Below are 24,160 nucleotides of genomic sequence, written 5' to 3'. Positions count from 1 at the left end.
AACCCACTTTCCTTTCAGTATTTTGCTGCATTTGGCAGAAACAGGCATATTTGCTCATTCGGCCTGAAAATGCTTTTAAGCGCATAAAAACTTACACTCTTGATTTCTGGCTAAATAAAAGCTGTTGCAATGATATTTCCATGCTGAACTGAGTTGTTCTGGCTCAAATATGAAGGCAAACCCACTTTCCTTTCAGTATTTTGCTGCATTTGGCAGAAACAGGCATATTTGCTCATTCGGCCTGAAAATGCTTTTAAGCGCATAAAAACTTACACTCTTGATTTCTGGCTAAATAAAAGCTGTTGCAATGATATTTCCATGCTGAACTGAGTTGTTCTGGCTCAAATATGAAGGCAAACCCACTTTCCTTTCAGTATTTTGCTGCATTTGGCAGAAACAGGCATATTTGCTCATTCGGCCTGAAAATGCTTTTAAGCGCATAAAAACTTACACTCTTGATTTCTGGCTAAATAAAAGCTGTTGCAATGATATTTCCATGCTGAACTGAGTTGTTCTGGCTCAAATATGAAGGCAAACCCACTTTCCTTTCAGTATTTTGCTGCATTTGGCAGAAACAGGCATATTTGCTCATTCGGCCTGAAAATGCTTTTAAGCGCATAAAAACTTACACTCTTGATTTCTGGCTAAATAAAAGCTGTTGCAATGATATTTCCATGCTGAACTGAGTTGTTCTGGCTCAAATATGAAGGCAAACCCACTTTCCTTTCAGTATTTTGCTGCATTTGGCAGAAACAGGCATATTTGCTCATTCGGCCTGAAAATGCTTTTAAGCGCATAAAAACTTACACTCTTGATTTCTGGCTAAATAAAAGCTGTTGCAATGATATTTCCATGCTGAACTGAGTTGTTCTGGCTCAAATATGAAGGCAAACCCACTTTCCTTTCAGTATTTTGCTGCATTTGGCAGAAACAGGCATATTTGCTCATTCGGCCTGAAAATGCTTTTAAGCGCATAAAAACTTACACTCTTGATTTCTGGCTAAATAAAAGCTGTTGCAATGATATTTCCATGCTGAACTGAGTTGTTCTGGCTCAAATATGAAGGCAAACCCACTTTCCTTTCAGTATTTTGCTGCATTTGGCAGAAACAGGCATATTGCTCATTCGGCCTGAAAATGCTTTTAAGCGCATAAAAACTTACACTCTTGATTTCTGGCTAAATAAAAGCTGTTGCAATGATATTTCCATGCTGAACTGAGTTGTTCTGGCTCAAATATGAAGGCAAACCCACTTTCCTTTCAGTATTTTGCTGCATTTGGCAGAAACAGGCATATTTGCTCATTCGGCCTGAAAATGCTTTTAAGCGCATAAAAACTTACACTCTTGATTTCTGGCTAAATAAAAGCTGTTGCAATGATATTTCCATGCTGAACTGAGTTGTTCTGGCTCAAATATGAAGGCAAACCCACTTTCCTTTCAGTATTTTGCTGCATTTGGCAGAAACAGGCATATTTGCTCATTCGGCCTGAAAATGCTTTTAAGCGCATAAAAACTTACACTCTTGATTTCTGGCTAAATAAAAGCTGTTGCAATGATATTTCCATGCTGAACTGAGTTGTTCTGGCTCAAATATGAAGGCAAACCCACTTTCCTTTCAGTATTTTGCTGCATTTGGCAGAAACAGGCATATTTGCTCATTCGGCCTGAAAATGCTTTTAAGCGCATAAAAACTTACACTCTTGATTTCTGGCTAAATAAAAGCTGTTGCAATGATATTTCCATGCTGAACTGAGTTGTTCTGGCTCAAATATGAAGGCAAACCCACTTTCCTTTCAGTATTTTGCTGCATTTGGCAGAAACAGGCATATTTGCTCATTCGGCCTGAAAATGCTTTTAAGCGCATAAAAACTTACACTCTTGATTTCTGGCTAAATAAAAGCTGTTGCAATGATATTTCCATGCTGAACTGAGTTGTTCTGGCTCAAATATGAAGGCAAACCCACTTTCCTTTCAGTATTTTGCTGCATTTGGCAGAAACAGGCATATTTGCTCATTCGGCCTGAAAATGCTTTTAAGCGCATAAAAACTTACACTCTTGATTTCTGGCTAAATAAAAGCTGTTGCAATGATATTTCCATGCTGAACTGAGTTGTTCTGGCTCAAATATGAAGGCAAACCCACTTTCCTTTCAGTATTTTGCTGCATTTGGCAGAAACAGGCATATTTGCTCATTCGGCCTGAAAATGCTTTTAAGCGCATAAAAACTTACACTCTTGATTTCTGGCTAAATAAAAGCTGTTGCAATGATATTTCCATGCTGAACTGAGTTGTTCTGGCTCAAATATGAAGGCAAACCCACTTTCCTTTCAGTATTTTGCTGCATTTGGCAGAAACAGGCATATTTGCTCATTCGGCCTGAAAATGCTTTTAAGCGCATAAAAACTTACACTCTTGATTTCTGGCTAAATAAAAGCTGTTGCAATGATATTTCCATGCTGAACTGAGTTGTTCTGGCTCAAATATGAAGGCAAACCCACTTTCCTTTCAGTATTTTGCTGCATTTGGCAGAAACAGGCATATTTGCTCATTCGGCCTGAAAATGCTTTTAAGCGCATAAAAACTTACACTCTTGATTTCTGGCTAAATAAAAGCTGTTGCAATGATATTTCCATGCTGAACTGAGTTGTTCTGGCTCAAATATGAAGGCAAACCCACTTTCCTTTCAGTATTTTGCTGCATTTGGCAGAAACAGGCATATTTGCTCATTCGGCCTGAAAATGCTTTTAAGCGCATAAAAACTTACACTCTTGATTTCTGGCTAAATAAAAGCTGTTGCAATGATATTTCCATGCTGAACTGAGTTGTTCTGGCTCAAATATGAAGGCAAACCCACTTTCCTTTCAGTATTTTGCTGCATTTGGCAGAAACAGGCATATTTGCTCATTCGGCCTGAAAATGCTTTTAAGCGCATAAAAACTTACACTCTTGATTTCTGGCTAAATAAAAGCTGTTGCAATGATATTTCCATGCTGAACTGAGTTGTTCTGGCTCAAATATGAAGGCAAACCCACTTTCCTTTCAGTATTTTGCTGCATTTGGCAGAAACAGGCATATTTGCTCATTCGGCCTGAAAATGCTTTTAAGCGCATAAAAACTTACACTCTTGATTTCTGGCTAAATAAAAGCTGTTGCAATGATATTTCCATGCTGAACTGAGTTGTTCTGGCTCAAATATGAAGGCAAACCCACTTTCCTTTCAGTATTTTGCTGCATTTGGCAGAAACAGGCATATTTGCTCATTCGGCCTGAAAATGCTTTTAAGCGCATAAAAACTTACACTCTTGATTTCTGGCTAAATAAAAGCTGTTGCAATGATATTTCCATGCTGAACTGAGTTGTTCTGGCTCAAATATGAAGGCAAACCCACTTTCCTTTCAGTATTTTGCTGCATTTGGCAGAAACAGGCATATTTGCTCATTCGGCCTGAAAATGCTTTTAAGCGCATAAAAACTTACACTCTTGATTTCTGGCTAAATAAAAGCTGTTGCAATGATATTTCCATGCTGAACTGAGTTGTTCTGGCTCAAATATGAAGGCAAACCCACTTTCCTTTCAGTATTTTGCTGCATTTGGCAGAAACAGGCATATTTGCTCATTCGGCCTGAAAATGCTTTTAAGCGCATAAAAACTTACACTCTTGATTTCTGGCTAAATAAAAGCTGTTGCAATGATATTTCCATGCTGAACTGAGTTGTTCTGGCTCAAATATGAAGGCAAACCCACTTTCCTTTCAGTATTTTGCTGCATTTGGCAGAAACAGGCATATTTGCTCATTCGGCCTGAAAATGCTTTTAAGCGCATAAAAACTTACACTCTTGATTTCTGGCTAAATAAAAGCTGTTGCAATGATATTTCCATGCTGAACTGAGTTGTTCTGGCTCAAATATGAAGGCAAACCCACTTTCCTTTCAGTATTTTGCTGCATTTGGCAGAAACAGGCATATTTGCTCATTCGGCCTGAAAATGCTTTTAAGCGCATAAAAACTTACACTCTTGATTTCTGGCTAAATAAAAGCTGTTGCAATGATATTTCCATGCTGAACTGAGTTGTTCTGGCTCAAATATGAAGGCAAACCCACTTTCCTTTCAGTATTTTGCTGCATTTGGCAGAAACAGGCATATTTGCTCATTCGGCCTGAAAATGCTTTTAAGCGCATAAAAACTTACACTCTTGATTTCTGGCTAAATAAAAGCTGTTGCAATGATATTTCCATGCTGAACTGAGTTGTTCTGGCTCAAATATGAAGGCAAACCCACTTTCCTTTCAGTATTTTGCTGCATTTGGCAGAAACAGGCATATTTGCTCATTCGGCCTGAAAATGCTTTTAAGCGCATAAAAACTTACACTCTTGATTTCTGGCTAAATAAAAGCTGTTGCAATGATATTTCCATGCTGAACTGAGTTGTTCTGGCTCAAATATGAAGGCAAACCCACTTTCCTTTCAGTATTTTGCTGCATTTGGCAGAAACAGGCATATTTGCTCATTCGGCCTGAAAATGCTTTTAAGCGCATAAAAACTTACACTCTTGATTTCTGGCTAAATAAAAGCTGTTGCAATGATATTTCCATGCTGAACTGAGTTGTTCTGGCTCAAATATGAAGGCAAACCCACTTTCCTTTCAGTATTTTGCTGCATTTGGCAGAAACAGGCATATTTGCTCATTCGGCCTGAAAATGCTTTTAAGCGCATAAAAACTTACACTCTTGATTTCTGGCTAAATAAAAGCTGTTGCAATGATATTTCCATGCTGAACTGAGTTGTTCTGGCTCAAATATGAAGGCAAACCCACTTTCCTTTCAGTATTTTGCTGCATTTGGCAGAAACAGGCATATTTGCTCATTCGGCCTGAAAATGCTTTTAAGCGCATAAAAACTTACACTCTTGATTTCTGGCTAAATAAAAGCTGTTGCAATGATATTTCCATGCTGAACTGAGTTGTTCTGGCTCAAATATGAAGGCAAACCCACTTTCCTTTCAGTATTTTGCTGCATTTGGCAGAAACAGGCATATTTGCTCATTCGGCCTGAAAATGCTTTTAAGCGCATAAAAACTTACACTCTTGATTTCTGGCTAAATAAAAGCTGTTGCAATGATATTTCCATGCTGAACTGAGTTGTTCTGGCTCAAATATGAAGGCAAACCCACTTTCCTTTCAGTATTTTGCTGCATTTGGCAGAAACAGGCATATTTGCTCATTCGGCCTGAAAATGCTTTTAAGCGCATAAAAACTTACACTCTTGATTTCTGGCTAAATAAAAGCTGTTGCAATGATATTTCCATGCTGAACTGAGTTGTTCTGGCTCAAATATGAAGGCAAACCCACTTTCCTTTCAGTATTTTGCTGCATTTGGCAGAAACAGGCATATTTGCTCATTCGGCCTGAAAATGCTTTTAAGCGCATAAAAACTTACACTCTTGATTTCTGGCTAAATAAAAGCTGTTGCAATGATATTTCCATGCTGAACTGAGTTGTTCTGGCTCAAATATGAAGGCAAACCCACTTTCCTTTCAGTATTTTGCTGCATTTGGCAGAAACAGGCATATTTGCTCATTCGGCCTGAAAATGCTTTTAAGCGCATAAAAACTTACACTCTTGATTTCTGGCTAAATAAAAGCTGTTGCAATGATATTTCCATGCTGAACTGAGTTGTTCTGGCTCAAATATGAAGGCAAACCCACTTTCCTTTCAGTATTTTGCTGCATTTGGCAGAAACAGGCATATTTGCTCATTCGGCCTGAAAATGCTTTTAAGCGCATAAAAACTTACACTCTTGATTTCTGGCTAAATAAAAGCTGTTGCAATGATATTTCCATGCTGAACTGAGTTGTTCTGGCTCAAATATGAAGGCAAACCCACTTTCCTTTCAGTATTTTGCTGCATTTGGCAGAAACAGGCATATTTGCTCATTCGGCCTGAAAATGCTTTTAAGCGCATAAAAACTTACACTCTTGATTTCTGGCTAAATAAAAGCTGTTGCAATGATATTTCCATGCTGAACTGAGTTGTTCTGGCTCAAATATGAAGGCAAACCCACTTTCCTTTCAGTATTTTGCTGCATTTGGCAGAAACAGGCATATTTGCTCATTCGGCCTGAAAATGCTTTTAAGCGCATAAAAACTTACACTCTTGATTTCTGGCTAAATAAAAGCTGTTGCAATGATATTTCCATGCTGAACTGAGTTGTTCTGGCTCAAATATGAAGGCAAACCCACTTTCCTTTCAGTATTTTGCTGCATTTGGCAGAAACAGGCATATTTGCTCATTCGGCCTGAAAATGCTTTTAAGCGCATAAAAACTTACACTCTTGATTTCTGGCTAAATAAAAGCTGTTGCAATGATATTTCCATGCTGAACTGAGTTGTTCTGGCTCAAATATGAAGGCAAACCCACTTTCCTTTCAGTATTTTGCTGCATTTGGCAGAAACAGGCATATTTGCTCATTCGGCCTGAAAATGCTTTTAAGCGCATAAAAACTTACACTCTTGATTTCTGGCTAAATAAAAGCTGTTGCAATGATATTTCCATGCTGAACTGAGTTGTTCTGGCTCAAATATGAAGGCAAACCCACTTTCCTTTCAGTATTTTGCTGCATTTGGCAGAAACAGGCATATTTGCTCATTCGGCCTGAAAATGCTTTTAAGCGCATAAAAACTTACACTCTTGATTTCTGGCTAAATAAAAGCTGTTGCAATGATATTTCCATGCTGAACTGAGTTGTTCTGGCTCAAATATGAAGGCAAACCCACTTTCCTTTCAGTATTTTGCTGCATTTGGCAGAAACAGGCATATTTGCTCATTCGGCCTGAAAATGCTTTTAAGCGCATAAAAACTTACACTCTTGATTTCTGGCTAAATAAAAGCTGTTGCAATGATATTTCCATGCTGAACTGAGTTGTTCTGGCTCAAATATGAAGGCAAACCCACTTTCCTTTCAGTATTTTGCTGCATTTGGCAGAAACAGGCATATTTGCTCATTCGGCCTGAAAATGCTTTTAAGCGCATAAAAACTTACACTCTTGATTTCTGGCTAAATAAAAGCTGTTGCAATGATATTTCCATGCTGAACTGAGTTGTTCTGGCTCAAATATGAAGGCAAACCCACTTTCCTTTCAGTATTTTGCTGCATTTGGCAGAAACAGGCATATTTGCTCATTCGGCCTGAAAATGCTTTTAAGCGCATAAAAACTTACACTCTTGATTTCTGGCTAAATAAAAGCTGTTGCAATGATATTTCCATGCTGAACTGAGTTGTTCTGGCTCAAATATGAAGGCAAACCCACTTTCCTTTCAGTATTTTGCTGCATTTGGCAGAAACAGGCATATTTGCTCATTCGGCCTGAAAATGCTTTTAAGCGCATAAAAACTTACACTCTTGATTTCTGGCTAAATAAAAGCTGTTGCAATGATATTTCCATGCTGAACTGAGTTGTTCTGGCTCAAATATGAAGGCAAACCCACTTTCCTTTCAGTATTTTGCTGCATTTGGCAGAAACAGGCATATTTGCTCATTCGGCCTGAAAATGCTTTTAAGCGCATAAAAACTTACACTCTTGATTTCTGGCTAAATAAAAGCTGTTGCAATGATATTTCCATGCTGAACTGAGTTGTTCTGGCTCAAATATGAAGGCAAACCCACTTTCCTTTCAGTATTTTGCTGCATTTGGCAGAAACAGGCATATTTGCTCATTCGGCCTGAAAATGCTTTTAAGCGCATAAAAACTTACACTCTTGATTTCTGGCTAAATAAAAGCTGTTGCAATGATATTTCCATGCTGAACTGAGTTGTTCTGGCTCAAATATGAAGGCAAACCCACTTTCCTTTCAGTATTTTGCTGCATTTGGCAGAAACAGGCATATTTGCTCATTCGGCCTGAAAATGCTTTTAAGCGCATAAAAACTTACACTCTTGATTTCTGGCTAAATAAAAGCTGTTGCAATGATATTTCCATGCTGAACTGAGTTGTTCTGGCTCAAATATGAAGGCAAACCCACTTTCCTTTCAGTATTTTGCTGCATTTGGCAGAAACAGGCATATTTGCTCATTCGGCCTGAAAATGCTTTTAAGCGCATAAAAACTTACACTCTTGATTTCTGGCTAAATAAAAGCTGTTGCAATGATATTTCCATGCTGAACTGAGTTGTTCTGGCTCAAATATGAAGGCAAACCCACTTTCCTTTCAGTATTTTGCTGCATTTGGCAGAAACAGGCATATTTGCTCATTCGGCCTGAAAATGCTTTTAAGCGCATAAAAACTTACACTCTTGATTTCTGGCTAAATAAAAGCTGTTGCAATGATATTTCCATGCTGAACTGAGTTGTTCTGGCTCAAATATGAAGGCAAACCCACTTTCCTTTCAGTATTTTGCTGCATTTGGCAGAAACAGGCATATTTGCTCATTCGGCCTGAAAATGCTTTTAAGCGCATAAAAACTTACACTCTTGATTTCTGGCTAAATAAAAGCTGTTGCAATGATATTTCCATGCTGAACTGAGTTGTTCTGGCTCAAATATGAAGGCAAACCCACTTTCCTTTCAGTATTTTGCTGCATTTGGCAGAAACAGGCATATTTGCTCATTCGGCCTGAAAATGCTTTTAAGCGCATAAAAACTTACACTCTTGATTTCTGGCTAAATAAAAGCTGTTGCAATGATATTTCCATGCTGAACTGAGTTGTTCTGGCTCAAATATGAAGGCAAACCCACTTTCCTTTCAGTATTTTGCTGCATTTGGCAGAAACAGGCATATTTGCTCATTCGGCCTGAAAATGCTTTTAAGCGCATAAAAACTTACACTCTTGATTTCTGGCTAAATAAAAGCTGTTGCAATGATATTTCCATGCTGAACTGAGTTGTTCTGGCTCAAATATGAAGGCAAACCCACTTTCCTTTCAGTATTTTGCTGCATTTGGCAGAAACAGGCATATTTGCTCATTCGGCCTGAAAATGCTTTTAAGCGCATAAAAACTTACACTCTTGATTTCTGGCTAAATAAAAGCTGTTGCAATGATATTTCCATGCTGAACTGAGTTGTTCTGGCTCAAATATGAAGGCAAACCCACTTTCCTTTCAGTATTTTGCTGCATTTGGCAGAAACAGGCATATTTGCTCATTCGGCCTGAAAATGCTTTTAAGCGCATAAAAACTTACACTCTTGATTTCTGGCTAAATAAAAGCTGTTGCAATGATATTTCCATGCTGAACTGAGTTGTTCTGGCTCAAATATGAAGGCAAACCCACTTTCCTTTCAGTATTTTGCTGCATTTGGCAGAAACAGGCATATTTGCTCATTCGGCCTGAAAATGCTTTTAAGCGCATAAAAACTTACACTCTTGATTTCTGGCTAAATAAAAGCTGTTGCAATGATATTTCCATGCTGAACTGAGTTGTTCTGGCTCAAATATGAAGGCAAACCCACTTTCCTTTCAGTATTTTGCTGCATTTGGCAGAAACAGGCATATTTGCTCATTCGGCCTGAAAATGCTTTTAAGCGCATAAAAACTTACACTCTTGATTTCTGGCTAAATAAAAGCTGTTGCAATGATATTTCCATGCTGAACTGAGTTGTTCTGGCTCAAATATGAAGGCAAACCCACTTTCCTTTCAGTATTTTGCTGCATTTGGCAGAAACAGGCATATTTGCTCATTCGGCCTGAAAATGCTTTTAAGCGCATAAAAACTTACACTCTTGATTTCTGGCTAAATAAAAGCTGTTGCAATGATATTTCCATGCTGAACTGAGTTGTTCTGGCTCAAATATGAAGGCAAACCCACTTTCCTTTCAGTATTTTGCTGCATTTGGCAGAAACAGGCATATTTGCTCATTCGGCCTGAAAATGCTTTTAAGCGCATAAAAACTTACACTCTTGATTTCTGGCTAAATAAAAGCTGTTGCAATGATATTTCCATGCTGAACTGAGTTGTTCTGGCTCAAATATGAAGGCAAACCCACTTTCCTTTCAGTATTTTGCTGCATTTGGCAGAAACAGGCATATTTGCTCATTCGGCCTGAAAATGCTTTTAAGCGCATAAAAACTTACACTCTTGATTTCTGGCTAAATAAAAGCTGTTGCAATGATATTTCCATGCTGAACTGAGTTGTTCTGGCTCAAATATGAAGGCAAACCCACTTTCCTTTCAGTATTTTGCTGCATTTGGCAGAAACAGGCATATTTGCTCATTCGGCCTGAAAATGCTTTTAAGCGCATAAAAACTTACACTCTTGATTTCTGGCTAAATAAAAGCTGTTGCAATGATATTTCCATGCTGAACTGAGTTGTTCTGGCTCAAATATGAAGGCAAACCCACTTTCCTTTCAGTATTTTGCTGCATTTGGCAGAAACAGGCATATTTGCTCGATTCGGCCTGAAAATGCTTTTAAGCGCATAAAAACTTACACTCTTGATTTCTGGCTAAATAAAAGCTGTTGCAATGATATTTCCATGCTGAACTGAGTTGTTCTGGCTCAAATATGAAGGCAAACCCACTTTCCTTTCAGTATTTTGCTGCATTTGGCAGAAACAGGCATATTTGCTCATTCGGCCTGAAAATGCTTTTAAGCGCATAAAAACTTACACTCTTGATTTCTGGCTAAATAAAAGCTGTTGCAATGATATTTCCATGCTGAACTGAGTTGTTCTGGCTCAAATATGAAGGCAAACCCACTTTCCTTTCAGTATTTTGCTGCATTTGGCAGAAACAGGCATATTTGCTCATTCGGCCTGAAAATGCTTTTAAGCGCATAAAAACTTACACTCTTGATTTCTGGCTAAATAAAAGCTGTTGCAATGATATTTCCATGCTGAACTGAGTTGTTCTGGCTCAAATATGAAGGCAAACCCACTTTCCTTTCAGTATTTTGCTGCATTTGGCAGAAACAGGCATATTTGCTCATTCGGCCTGAAAATGCTTTTAAGCGCATAAAAACTTACACTCTTGATTTCTGGCTAAATAAAAGCTGTTGCAATGATATTTCCATGCTGAACTGAGTTGTTCTGGCTCAAATATGAAGGCAAACCCACTTTCCTTTCAGTATTTTGCTGCATTTGGCAGAAACAGGCATATTTGCTCATTCGGCCTGAAAATGCTTTTAAGCGCATAAAAACTTACACTCTTGATTTCTGGCTAAATAAAAGCTGTTGCAATGATATTTCCATGCTGAACTGAGTTGTTCTGGCTCAAATATGAAGGCAAACCCACTTTCCTTTCAGTATTTTGCTGCATTTGGCAGAAACAGGCATATTTGCTCATTCGGCCTGAAAATGCTTTTAAGCGCATAAAAACTTACACTCTTGATTTCTGGCTAAATAAAAGCTGTTGCAATGATATTTCCATGCTGAACTGAGTTGTTCTGGCTCAAATATGAAGGCAAACCCACTTTCCTTTCAGTATTTTGCTGCATTTGGCAGAAACAGGCATATTTGCTCATTCGGCCTGAAAATGCTTTTAAGCGCATAAAAACTTACACTCTTGATTTCTGGCTAAATAAAAGCTGTTGCAATGATATTTCCATGCTGAACTGAGTTGTTCTGGCTCAAATATGAAGGCAAACCCACTTTCCTTTCAGTATTTTGCTGCATTTGGCAGAAACAGGCATATTTGCTCATTCGGCCTGAAAATGCTTTTAAGCGCATAAAAACTTACACTCTTGATTTCTGGCTAAATAAAAGCTGTTGCAATGATATTTCCATGCTGAACTGAGTTGTTCTGGCTCAAATATGAAGGCAAACCCACTTTCCTTTCAGTATTTTGCTGCATTTGGCAGAAACAGGCATATTTGCTCATTCGGCCTGAAAATGCTTTTAAGCGCATAAAAACTTACACTCTTGATTTCTGGCTAAATAAAAGCTGTTGCAATGATATTTCCATGCTGAACTGAGTTGTTCTGGCTCAAATATGAAGGCAAACCCACTTTCCTTTCAGTATTTTGCTGCATTTGGCAGAAACAGGCATATTTGCTCATTCGGCCTGAAAATGCTTTTAAGCGCATAAAAACTTACACTCTTGATTTCTGGCTAAATAAAAGCTGTTGCAATGATATTTCCATGCTGAACTGAGTTGTTCTGGCTCAAATATGAAGGCAAACCCACTTTCCTTTCAGTATTTTGCTGCATTTGGCAGAAACAGGCATATTTGCTCATTCGGCCTGAAAATGCTTTTAAGCGCATAAAAACTTACACTCTTGATTTCTGGCTAAATAAAAGCTGTTGCAATGATATTTCCATGCTGAACTGAGTTGTTCTGGCTCAAATATGAAGGCAAACCCACTTTCCTTTCAGTATTTTGCTGCATTTGGCAGAAACAGGCATATTTGCTCATTCGGCCTGAAAATGCTTTTAAGCGCATAAAAACTTACACTCTTGATTTCTGGCTAAATAAAAGCTGTTGCAATGATATTTCCATGCTGAACTGAGTTGTTCTGGCTCAAATATGAAGGCAAACCCACTTTCCTTTCAGTATTTTGCTGCATTTGGCAGAAACAGGCATATTTGCTCATTCGGCCTGAAAATGCTTTTAAGCGCATAAAAACTTACACTCTTGATTTCTGGCTAAATAAAAGCTGTTGCAATGATATTTCCATGCTGAACTGAGTTGTTCTGGCTCAAATATGAAGGCAAACCCACTTTCCTTTCAGTATTTTGCTGCATTTGGCAGAAACAGGCATATTTGCTCATTCGGCCTGAAAATGCTTTTAAGCGCATAAAAACTTACACTCTTGATTTCTGGCTAAATAAAAGCTGTTGCAATGATATTTCCATGCTGAACTGAGTTGTTCTGGCTCAAATATGAAGGCAAACCCACTTTCCTTTCAGTATTTTGCTGCATTTGGCAGAAACAGGCATATTTGCTCATTCGGCCTGAAAATGCTTTTAAGCGCATAAAAACTTACACTCTTGATTTCTGGCTAAATAAAAGCTGTTGCAATGATATTTCCATGCTGAACTGAGTTGTTCTGGCTCAAATATGAAGGCAAACCCACTTTCCTTTCAGTATTTTGCTGCATTTGGCAGAAACAGGCATATTTGCTCATTCGGCCTGAAAATGCTTTTAAGCGCATAAAAACTTACACTCTTGATTTCTGGCTAAATAAAAGCTGTTGCAATGATATTTCCATGCTGAACTGAGTTGTTCTGGCTCAAATATGAAGGCAAACCCACTTTCCTTTCAGTATTTTGCTGCATTTGGCAGAAACAGGCATATTTGCTCATTCGGCCTGAAAATGCTTTTAAGCGCATAAAAACTTACACTCTTGATTTCTGGCTAAATAAAAGCTGTTGCAATGATATTTCCATGCTGAACTGAGTTGTTCTGGCTCAAATATGAAGGCAAACCCACTTTCCTTTCAGTATTTTGCTGCATTTGGCAGAAACAGGCATATTTGCTCATTCGGCCTGAAAATGCTTTTAAGCGCATAAAAACTTACACTCTTGATTTCTGGCTAAATAAAAGCTGTTGCAATGATATTTCCATGCTGAACTGAGTTGTTCTGGCTCAAATATGAAGGCAAACCCACTTTCCTTTCAGTATTTTGCTGCATTTGGCAGAAACAGGCATATTTGCTCATTCGGCCTGAAAATGCTTTTAAGCGCATAAAAACTTACACTCTTGATTTCTGGCTAAATAAAAGCTGTTGCAATGATATTTCCATGCTGAACTGAGTTGTTCTGGCTCAAATATGAAGGCAAACCCACTTTCCTTTCAGTATTTTGCTGCATTTGGCAGAAACAGGCATATTTGCTCATTCGGCCTGAAAATGCTTTTAAGCGCATAAAAACTTACACTCTTGATTTCTGGCTAAATAAAAGCTGTTGCAATGATATTTCCATGCTGAACTGAGTTGTTCTGGCTCAAATATGAAGGCAAACCCACTTTCCTTTCAGTATTTTGCTGCATTTGGCAGAAACAGGCATATTTGCTCATTCGGCCTGAAAATGCTTTTAAGCGCATAAAAACTTACACTCTTGATTTCTGGCTAAATAAAAGCTGTTGCAATGATATTTCCATGCTGAACTGAGTTGTTCTGGCTCAAATATGAAGGCAAACCCACTTTCCTTTCAGTATTTTGCTGCATTTGGCAGAAACAGGCATATTTGCTCATTCGGCCTGAAAATGCTTTTAAGCGCATAAAAACTTACACTCTTGATTTCTGGCTAAATAAAAGCTGTTGCAATGATATTTCCATGCTGAACTGAGTTGTTCTGGCTCAAATATGAAGGCAAACCCACTTTCCTTTCAGTATTTTGCTGCATTTGGCAGAAACAGGCATATTTGCTCATTCGGCCTGAAAATGCTTTTAAGCGCATAAAAACTTACACTCTTGATTTCTGGCTAAATAAAAGCTGTTGCAATGATATTTCCATGCTGAACTGAGTTGTTCTGGCTCAAATATGAAGGCAAACCCACTTTCCTTTCAGTATTTTGCTGCATTTGGCAGAAACAGGCATATTTGCTCATTCGGCCTGAAAATGCTTTTAAGCGCATAAAAACTTACACTCTTGATTTCTGGCTAAATAAAAGCTGTTGCAATGATATTTCCATGCTGAACTGAGTTGTTCTGGCTCAAATATGAAGGCAAACCCACTTTCCTTTCAGTATTTTGCTGCATTTGGCAGAAACAGGCATATTTGCTCATTCGGCCTGAAAATGCTTTTAAGCGCATAAAAACTTACACTCTTGATTTCTGGCTAAATAAAAGCTGTTGCAATGATATTTCCATGCTGAACTGAGTTGTTCTGGCTCAAATATGAAGGCAAACCCACTTTCCTTTCAGTATTTTGCTGCATTTGGCAGAAACAGGCATATTTGCTCATTCGGCCTGAAAATGCTTTTAAGCGCATAAAAACTTACACTCTTGATTTCTGGCTAAATAAAAGCTGTTGCAATGATATTTCCATGCTGAACTGAGTTGTTCTGGCTCAAATATGAAGGCAAACCCACTTTCCTTTCAGTATTTTGCTGCATTTGGCAGAAACAGGCATATTTGCTCATTCGGCCTGAAAATGCTTTTAAGCGCATAAAAACTTACACTCTTGATTTCTGGCTAAATAAAAGCTGTTGCAATGATATTTCCATGCTGAACTGAGTTGTTCTGGCTCAAATATGAAGGCAAACCCACTTTCCTTTCAGTATTTTGCTGCATTTGGCAGAAACAGGCATATTTGCTCATTCGGCCTGAAAATGCTTTTAAGCGCATAAAAACTTACACTCTTGATTTCTGGCTAAATAAAAGCTGTTGCAATGATATTTCCATGCTGAACTGAGTTGTTCTGGCTCAAATATGAAGGCAAACCCACTTTCCTTTCAGTATTTTGCTGCATTTGGCAGAAACAGGCATATTTGCTCATTCGGCCTGAAAATGCTTTTAAGCGCATAAAAACTTACACTCTTGATTTCTGGCTAAATAAAAGCTGTTGCAATGATATTTCCATGCTGAACTGAGTTGTTCTGGCTCAAATATGAAGGCAAACCCACTTTCCTTTCAGTATTTTGCTGCATTTGGCAGAAACAGGCATATTTGCTCATTCGGCCTGAAAATGCTTTTAAGCGCATAAAAACTTACACTCTTGATTTCTGGCTAAATAAAAGCTGTTGCAATGATATTTCCATGCTGAACTGAGTTGTTCTGGCTCAAATATGAAGGCAAACCCACTTTCCTTTCAGTATTTTGCTGCATTTGGCAGAAACAGGCATATTTGCTCATTCGGCCTGAAAATGCTTTTAAGCGCATAAAAACTTACACTCTTGATTTCTGGCTAAATAAAAGCTGTTGCAATGATATTTCCATGCTGAACTGAGTTGTTCTGGCTCAAATATGAAGGCAAACCCACTTTCCTTTCAGTATTTTGCTGCATTTGGCAGAAACAGGCATATTTGCTCATTCGGCCTGAAAATGCTTTTAAGCGCATAAAAACTTACACTCTTGATTTCTGGCTAAATAAAAGCTGTTGCAATGATATTTCCATGCTGAACTGAGTTGTTCTGGCTCAAATATGAAGGCAAACCCACTTTCCTTTCAGTATTTTGCTGCATTTGGCAGAAACAGGCATATTTGCTCATTCGGCCTGAAAATGCTTTTAAGCGCATAAAAACTTACACTCTTGATTTCTGGCTAAATAAAAGCTGTTGCAATGATATTTCCATGCTGAACTGAGTTGTTCTGGCTCAAATATGAAGGCAAACCCACTTTCCTTTCAGTATTTTGCTGCATTTGGCAGAAACAGGCATATTTGCTCATTCGGCCTGAAAATGCTTTTAAGCGCATAAAAACTTACACTCTTGATTTCTGGCTAAATAAAAGCTGTTGCAATGATATTTCCATGCTGAACTGAGTTGTTCTGGCTCAAATATGAAGGCAAACCCACTTTCCTTTCAGTATTTTGCTGCATTTGGCAGAAACAGGCATATTTGCTCATTCGGCCTGAAAATGCTTTTAAGCGCATAAAAACTTACACTCTTGATTTCTGGCTAAATAAAAGCTGTTGCAATGATATTTCCATGCTGAACTGAGTTGTTCTGGCTCAAATATGAAGGCAAACCCACTTTCCTTTCAGTATTTTGCTGCATTTGGCAGAAACAGGCATATTTGCTCATTCGGCCTGAAAATGCTTTTAAGCGCATAAAAACTTACACTCTTGATTTCTGGCTAAATAAAAGCTGTTGCAATGATATTTCCATGCTGAACTGAGTTGTTCTGGCTCAAATATGAAGGCAAACCCACTTTCCTTTCAGTATTTTGCTGCATTTGGCAGAAACAGGCATATTTGCTCATTCGGCCTGAAAATGCTTTTAAGCGCATAAAAACTTACACTCTTGATTTCTGGCTAAATAAAAGCTGTTGCAATGATATTTCCATGCTGAACTGAGTTGTTCTGGCTCAAATATGAAGGCAAACCCACTTTCCTTTCAGTATTTTGCTGCATTTGGCAGAAACAGGCATATTTGCTCATTCGGCCTGAAAATGCTTTTAAGCGTTTTAAGCGCTATAAAAAACTTACACCTCTTGATTTCTGGCTAAATAAAAGCTGTTGCAATGATATTTCCATGCTGAACTGAGTTGTTGTGGCTCAAATATGAAGGCAAACCCACTTTCCTTTCAGTATTTTGCTGCATTTGGCAGAAACAGGCATATTTGCTCATTCGGCCTGAAAATGCTTTTAAGCGCATAAAAACTTACACTCTTGATTTCTGGCTAAATAAAAGCTGTTGCAATGATATTTCCATGCTGAACTGAGTTGTTCTGGCTCAAATATGAAGGCAAACCCACTTTCCTTTCAGTATTTTGCTGCATTTGGCAGAAACAGGCATATTTGCTCATTCGGCCTGAAATGCTTTTAAGCGCATAAAAACTTACACTCTTGATTTCTGGCTAAATAAAAGCTGTTGCAATGATATTTCCATGCTGAACTGAGTTGTTCTGGCTCAAATATGAAGGCAAACCCACTTTCCTTTCAGTATTTTGCTGCATTTGGCAGAAACAGGCATATTTGCTCATTCGGCCTGAAAATGCTTTTAAGCGCATAAAAACTTACACTCTTGATTTCTGGCTAAATAAAAGCTGTTGCAATGATATTTCCATGCTGAACTGAGTTGTTCTGGCTCAAATATGAAGGCAAACCCACTTTCCTTTCAGTATTTTGCTGCATTTGGCAGAAATCAGCTCATTCGGCCCTGAAAATGCTTTTTAAGCGCATAAAAACTTACACTCTTGATTTCTGGCTAAATAAAAGCTGTTGCAATGATATTTCCATGCTGAACTGAGTTGTTCTGGCTCAAATATGAAAGGCAAACCCACTTTCCTTTCAGTATTTTGCTGCATTTGGCAGAAACAGGCAATATTTGCTCATTCGGCCTGAAAATGCTTTTAAGCGCATAAAACTTACACTCTTGATTTCTGGCTAAATAAAAGCTGTTGCAATGATATTTCCATGCTGAACTGAGTTGTTCTGGCTCAAATATGAAGGCAAACCCACTTTCCTTTCAGTATTTTGCTGCATTTGGCAGAAACAAGCATATTTGCTCATTCGGCCTGAAATGCTTTGAAGCGCATAAAAACTTACACTCTTGATTTCTGGCTAAATAAAAGCTGTTGCAATGATATTTCCATGCTGAACTGAGTTGTTTCTGGCTCAAATATGAAGGCAAACCCACTTTCCTTTCAGTCTTTTGCTGCATTTGGCAGAAATCATTGCTCATTCGGCCTGAAAATGCTTTTAAGCGCATAAAAACTTACACTCTTGATTTCTGGCTAAATAAAAGCTGTTGCAATGATATTTCCATGCTGAACTGAGTTGTTGTCGGCTCAAATATGAAGGCAAACCCACTTTCCTTTCAGTCTTTTGCTGCATTTGGCAGACACAGGCATATTTGCTCATTCGGCCTGAAAATGCTTTTAAGAGCATAAAAACTTACACTCTTGATTTCTGGCTAAATAAAAGCTGTTTGCAATGATATTTCCATGCTGAACTGAGTTGTTCTGGCTCAAATATGAAGGCAAACCCACTTTCCTTTCAGTCTTTTGCTGCATTTGGCAGACAACAGGCATATTTGCTCATTCGGCCTGAAAATGCTTTTAAGAGCATAAAAACTTACACTCTTGATTTCTGGCTAAATAAAAGCTGTTGCAATGATATTTCCATGCTGAACTGAGTTGTTCTGGCTCAAATATGAAGGCAAACCCACTTTCCTTTCAGTATTTTGCTGCATTTGGCAGAAACAGGCATATTTGCTCATTCGGCCTGAAAATGCTTTTAAGCGCATAAAAACTTACACTCTTGATTTCTGGCTAAATAAAAGCTGTTGCAATGATATTTCCATGCTGAACTGAGTTGTTCTGGCTCAAATATGAAGGCAAAACCCACTTTCCTTTCAGTATTTTGCTGCATTTGGCAGAAACAGGCATATTTGCTCATTCGGCCTGAAAATGCTTTTAAGCGCATAAAAACTTACACTCTTGATTTCTGGCTAAATAAAAGCTGTTGCAATGATATTTCCATGCTGAACTGAGTTGTTGTGGCTCAAATATGAAGGCAAACCCACTTTCCTTTCAGTATTTTGCTGCATTTGGCAGAAACAGGCATATTTGCTCATTCGGCCTGAAAATGCTTTTAAGCGCATAAAAACTTACACTCTTGATTTCTGGCTAAATAAAAGCTGTTGCAATGATATTTCCATGCTGAACTGAGTTGTTCTGGCTCAAATATGAAGGCAAACCCAACTTTCCCTTTCAGTATTTGCTGCATTTTGGACAGAAACAGGCATATTTGCTCATTCGGCCTGAAAATGCTTTTAAGCGCATAAAAACTTACACTCTTGATTTCTGGCTAAATAAACAGCTGTTGCAATGATATTTCCATGCTGAACTGAGTTGTTCTGGCTCAAATATGAAGGCAAACCCACTTTCCTTTCAGTATTTTGCTGCATTTGGCAGAACACAGGCATATTTGCTCATTCGGCCTGAAAATGCTTTTAAGCGCATAAAAACTTACACTCTTGATTTCTGGCTAAATAAAAGCTGTTGCAATGATATTTCCATGCTGAACTGAGTTGTTCTGGCTCAAATATGAAGGCAAACCCACTTTCCTTTCAGTATTTTGCTGCATTTGGCAGAAACAGGCATATTTGCTCATTCGGCCTGAAAATGCTTTTAAGCGCATAAAAACTTACACTCTTGATTTCTGGCTAAATAAAAGCTGTTGCAATGATATTTCCATGCTGAACTGAGTTGTTCTGGCTCAAATATGAAGGCAAACCCACTTTCCTTTCAGTATTTTGCTGCATTTGGCAGAAACAGGCATATTGCTCATTCGGCCCTGAAAATGCTTTTAAGCGCATAAAAAACTTACACTCTTGATTTCTGGCTAAATAAAAGCTGTTGCAATGATATTTCCATGCTGAACTGAGTTGTTCTGGCTCAAATATGAAGGCAAACCCACTTTCCTTCAGTATTTTGCTGCATTTGGCAGAAACAGGCATATTTGCTCATTCGGCCTGAAAATGCTTTTAGGCGCATAAAAACTTACACTCTTGATTTCTGGCTAAATAAAAGCTGTTGCAATGATATTTCCATGCTGAACTGAGTTGTTCTGGCTCAAATATGAAGGCAAACCCACTTTCCTTTCAGTATTTTGCTGCATTTGGCAGAAACAGGCATATTTGCTCATTCGGCCTGAAATGCTTTTAAGCGCATAAAAACTTACACTCTTGATTTCTGGCTAAATAAAAGCTGTTGCAATGATATTTCCATGCTGAACTGAGTTGTTCTGGCTCAAATATGAAGGCAAACCCACTTTCCTTTCAGTATTTTGCTGCATTTGGCAGAAACAGGCATATTTGCTCATTCGGCCTGAAAATGCTTTTAAGCGCATAAAAACTTACACTCTTGATTTCTGGCTAAATAAAAGCTGTTGCAATGATATTTCCATGCTGAACTGAGTTGTTCTGGCTCATATATGAAGGCAAACCCACTTTCCTTTCAGTATTTTGCTGCATTTGGCAGAAACAGGCATATTTGCTCATTCGGCCTGAAAATGCTTTTAAGCGCATAAAAACTTACACTCTTGATTTCTGGCTAAATAAAAGCTGTTGCAATGATATTTTCCATGCTGAACTGAGTTGTTCTGGCTCAAATATGAAGGCAAACCCACTTTCCTTTCAGTATTTTGCTGCATTTGGCAGAAACAGGCATATTTGCTCATTCGGCCTGAAAATGCTTTTAAGCGCATAAAAACTTACACTCTTGATTTCTGGCTAAATAAAAGCTGTTGCAATGATATTTCCATGCTGAACTGAGTTGTTCTGGCTCATATATGAAGGCAAACCCACTTTCCTTTCAGTATTTTGCTGCATTTGGCAGAAACAGGCATATTTGCTCATTCGGCCTGAAAATGCTTTTATAGCGCATAAAAACTTACACTCTTGATTTCTGGCTAAATAAAAAGCTGTTGCAATGATATTTCCATGCTGAACTGAGTTGTTGCTGGCTCAAATATGAAGGCAAACCCACTTTCCTTTCAGTCTTTTGCTGCATTTGGCAGACACAGGCATATTTGCTCATTCGGCCTGAAATGCTTTTAAGCGCATAAAAACTTACACTCTTGATTTCTGGCTAAATAAAAGCTGTTGCAATGATATTTCCATGCTGAACTGAGTTGTTCTGGCTCAAATATGAAGGCAAACCCACTTTCCTTTCAGTATTTTGCTGCATTTGGCAGAAATCAGCTCATTCGGCCTGAAAATGCTTTTAAGCGCATAAAAAACTTACACTCTTGATTTCTGGCTAAATAAAAGCTGTTGCAATGATATTTCCATGCTGAACTGAGTTGTTCTGGCTCAAATATGAAGGCAAACCCACTTTCCTTTCAGTATTTTGCTGCATTTGGCAGAAACAGGCATATTTGCTCATTCGGCCTGAAAATGCTTTTAAGCGCATAAAAACTTACACTCTTGATTTCTGGCTAAATAAAAGCTGTTGCAATGATATTTCCATGCTGAACTGAGTTGTTCTGGCTCAAATATGAAGGCAAACCCACTTTCCTTTCAGTATTTTGCTGCATTTGGCAGAAATCAGCTCATTCGGCCTGAAAATGCTTTTAAGCGCATAAAAAACTTACACTCTTGATTTCTGGCTAAATAAAAGCTGTTGCAATGATATTTCCATGCTGAACTGAGTTGTTCTGGCTCAAATATGAAGGCAAACCCACTTTCCTTCAGTCTTTTGCTGCATTTGGCAGACACAGGCATATTTGCTCATTCGGCCTGAAAATGCTTTTAAGCGCATAAAAACTTACACTCTTGATTTCTGGCTAAATAAAAGCTGTTGCAATGATATTTCCATGCTGAACTGAGTTGTTCTGGCTCAAATATGAAGGCAAACCCACTTTCCTTTCAGTATTTTGCTGCATTTGGCAGAAACAGGCATATTTTGCTCATTCGGCCTGAAAATGCTTTTAAGCGCATAAAAACTTACACTCTTGATTTCTGGCTAAATAAAAGCTGTTGCAATGATATTTCCATGCTGAACTGAGTTGTTCTGGCTCAAATATGAAGGCAAACCCCACTTTCCTTTCAGTATTTTGCTGCATTTGGCAGAAACAGGCATATTTGCTCATTCGGCCTGAAAATGCCTTTTAAGCGCATAAAAACTTACACTCTTGATTTCTGGCTAAATAAAAGCTGTTGCAATGATATTTCCATGCTGAAACTGAGTTGTTCTGGCTCAAATATGAAGGCAAACCCACTTTCCTTTCAGTATTTTGCTGCATTTGGCAGAAACAGGCATATTTGCTCATTCGGCCCTGAAAATGCTTTTAAGCGCATAAAAACTTACACTCTTGATTTCTGGCTAAATAAAAGCTGTTGCAATGATATTTCCATGCTGAACTGAGTTGTTCTGGCTCAAATATGAAGGCAAACCCACTTTCCTTTCAGTATTTTGCTGCATTTGGCAGAAACAGGCATATTTGCTCATTCGGCCTGAAAATGCTTTTAAGCGCATAAAAACTTACACTCTTGATTTCTGGCTAAATAAAAGCTGTTGCAATGATATTTCCATGCTGAACTGAGTTGTTCTGGCTCAAATATGAAGGCAAACCCACTTTCCTTTCAGTATTTTGCTGCATTTGGCAGAAACAGGCATATTTGCTCATTCGGCCTGAAAATGCTTTTAAGCGCATAAAAACTTACACTCTTGATTTCTGGCTAAATAAAAGCTGTTGCAATGATATTTCCATGCTGAACTGAGTTGTTCTGGCTCAAATATGAAGGCAAACCCACTTTCCTTTCAGTATTTTGCTGCATTTGGCAGAAACAGGCATATTTGCTCATTCGGCCTGAAAATGCTTTTAAGCGCATAAAAACTTACACTCTTGATTTCTGGCTAAATAAAAGCTGTTGCAATGATATTTCCATGCTGAACTGAGTTGTTCTGGCTCAAATATGAAGGCAAACCCACTTTCCCTTTCAGTATTTTGCTGCATTTGGCAGAAACAGGCATATTTGCTCATTCGGCCTGAAAATGCTTTTAAGCGCATAAAAACTTACACTCTTGATTTCTGGCTAAATAAAAGCTGTTGCAATGATATTTCCATGCTGAACTGAGTTGTTCTGGCTCAAATATGAAGGCAAACCCACTTTCCCTTTCAGTATTTTGCTGCATTTGGCAGAAACAGGCATATTTGCTCATTCGGCCTGAAAATGCTTTTATGCGCATAAAAACTTACACTCTTGATTTCTGGCTAAATAAAAGCTGTTGCAATGATATTTCCATGCTGAACTGAGTTGTTCTGGCTCAAATATGAAGGCAAACCCACTTTCCTTTCAGTATTTTGCTGCATTTGGCAGAAACAGGCATATTTGCTCATTCGGCCTGAAAATGCTTTTAAGCGCATAAAAACTTACACTCTTGATTTCTGGCTAAATAAAAGCTGTTGCAATGATATTTCCATGCTGAACTGAGTTGTTCTGGCTCAAATATGAAGGCAAACCCACTTTCCTTTCAGTATTTTGCTGCATTTGGCAGAAACAGGCATATTTGCTCATTCGGCCTGAAAATGCTTTTAAGCGCATAAAAACTTACACTCTTGATTTCTGGCTAAATAAAAGCTGTTGCAATGATATTTCCATGCTGAACTGAGTTGTTCTGGCTCAAATATGAAGGCAAACCCACTTTCCTTTCAGTCTTTTGCTGCATTTGGCAGAAATCAGCTCATTCGGCCTGAAAATGCTTTTAAGCGCATAAAAACTTACACTCTTGATTTCTGGCTAAATAAAAGCTGTTGCAATGATATTTCCATGCTGAACTGAGTTGTTCTGGCTCAAATATGAAGGCAAACCCACTTTCCTTTCAGTATTTTTGCTGCATTTGGCAGAAACAGGCATATTTGCTCATTCGGCCTGAAAATGCTTTTAAGCGCATAAAAACTACACTCTTGATTTCTGGCTAAATAAAAGCTGTTGCAATGATATTTTCCATGCTGAACTGAGTTGTTCTGGCTCAAATATGAAGGCAAACCCACTTTCCTTTCAGTATTTTGCTGCATTTGGCAGAAATCAGCTCATTTCGGCCTGAAAATGCTTTTAAGCATAAAAACTTACACTCTTGATTTCTGGCTAAATAAAAGCTGTTGCAATGATATTTCCATG

Source organism: Channa argus, unplaced genomic scaffold, assembly GCF_033026475.1.
Source record: "Channa argus isolate prfri unplaced genomic scaffold, Channa argus male v1.0 Contig027, whole genome shotgun sequence".
NCBI lineage: Eukaryota > Metazoa > Chordata > Actinopteri > Anabantiformes > Channidae > Channa > Channa argus.
The sequence above is the reverse complement of the archived record's forward strand: the minus strand, read 5'-3'. Positions refer to the sequence as shown.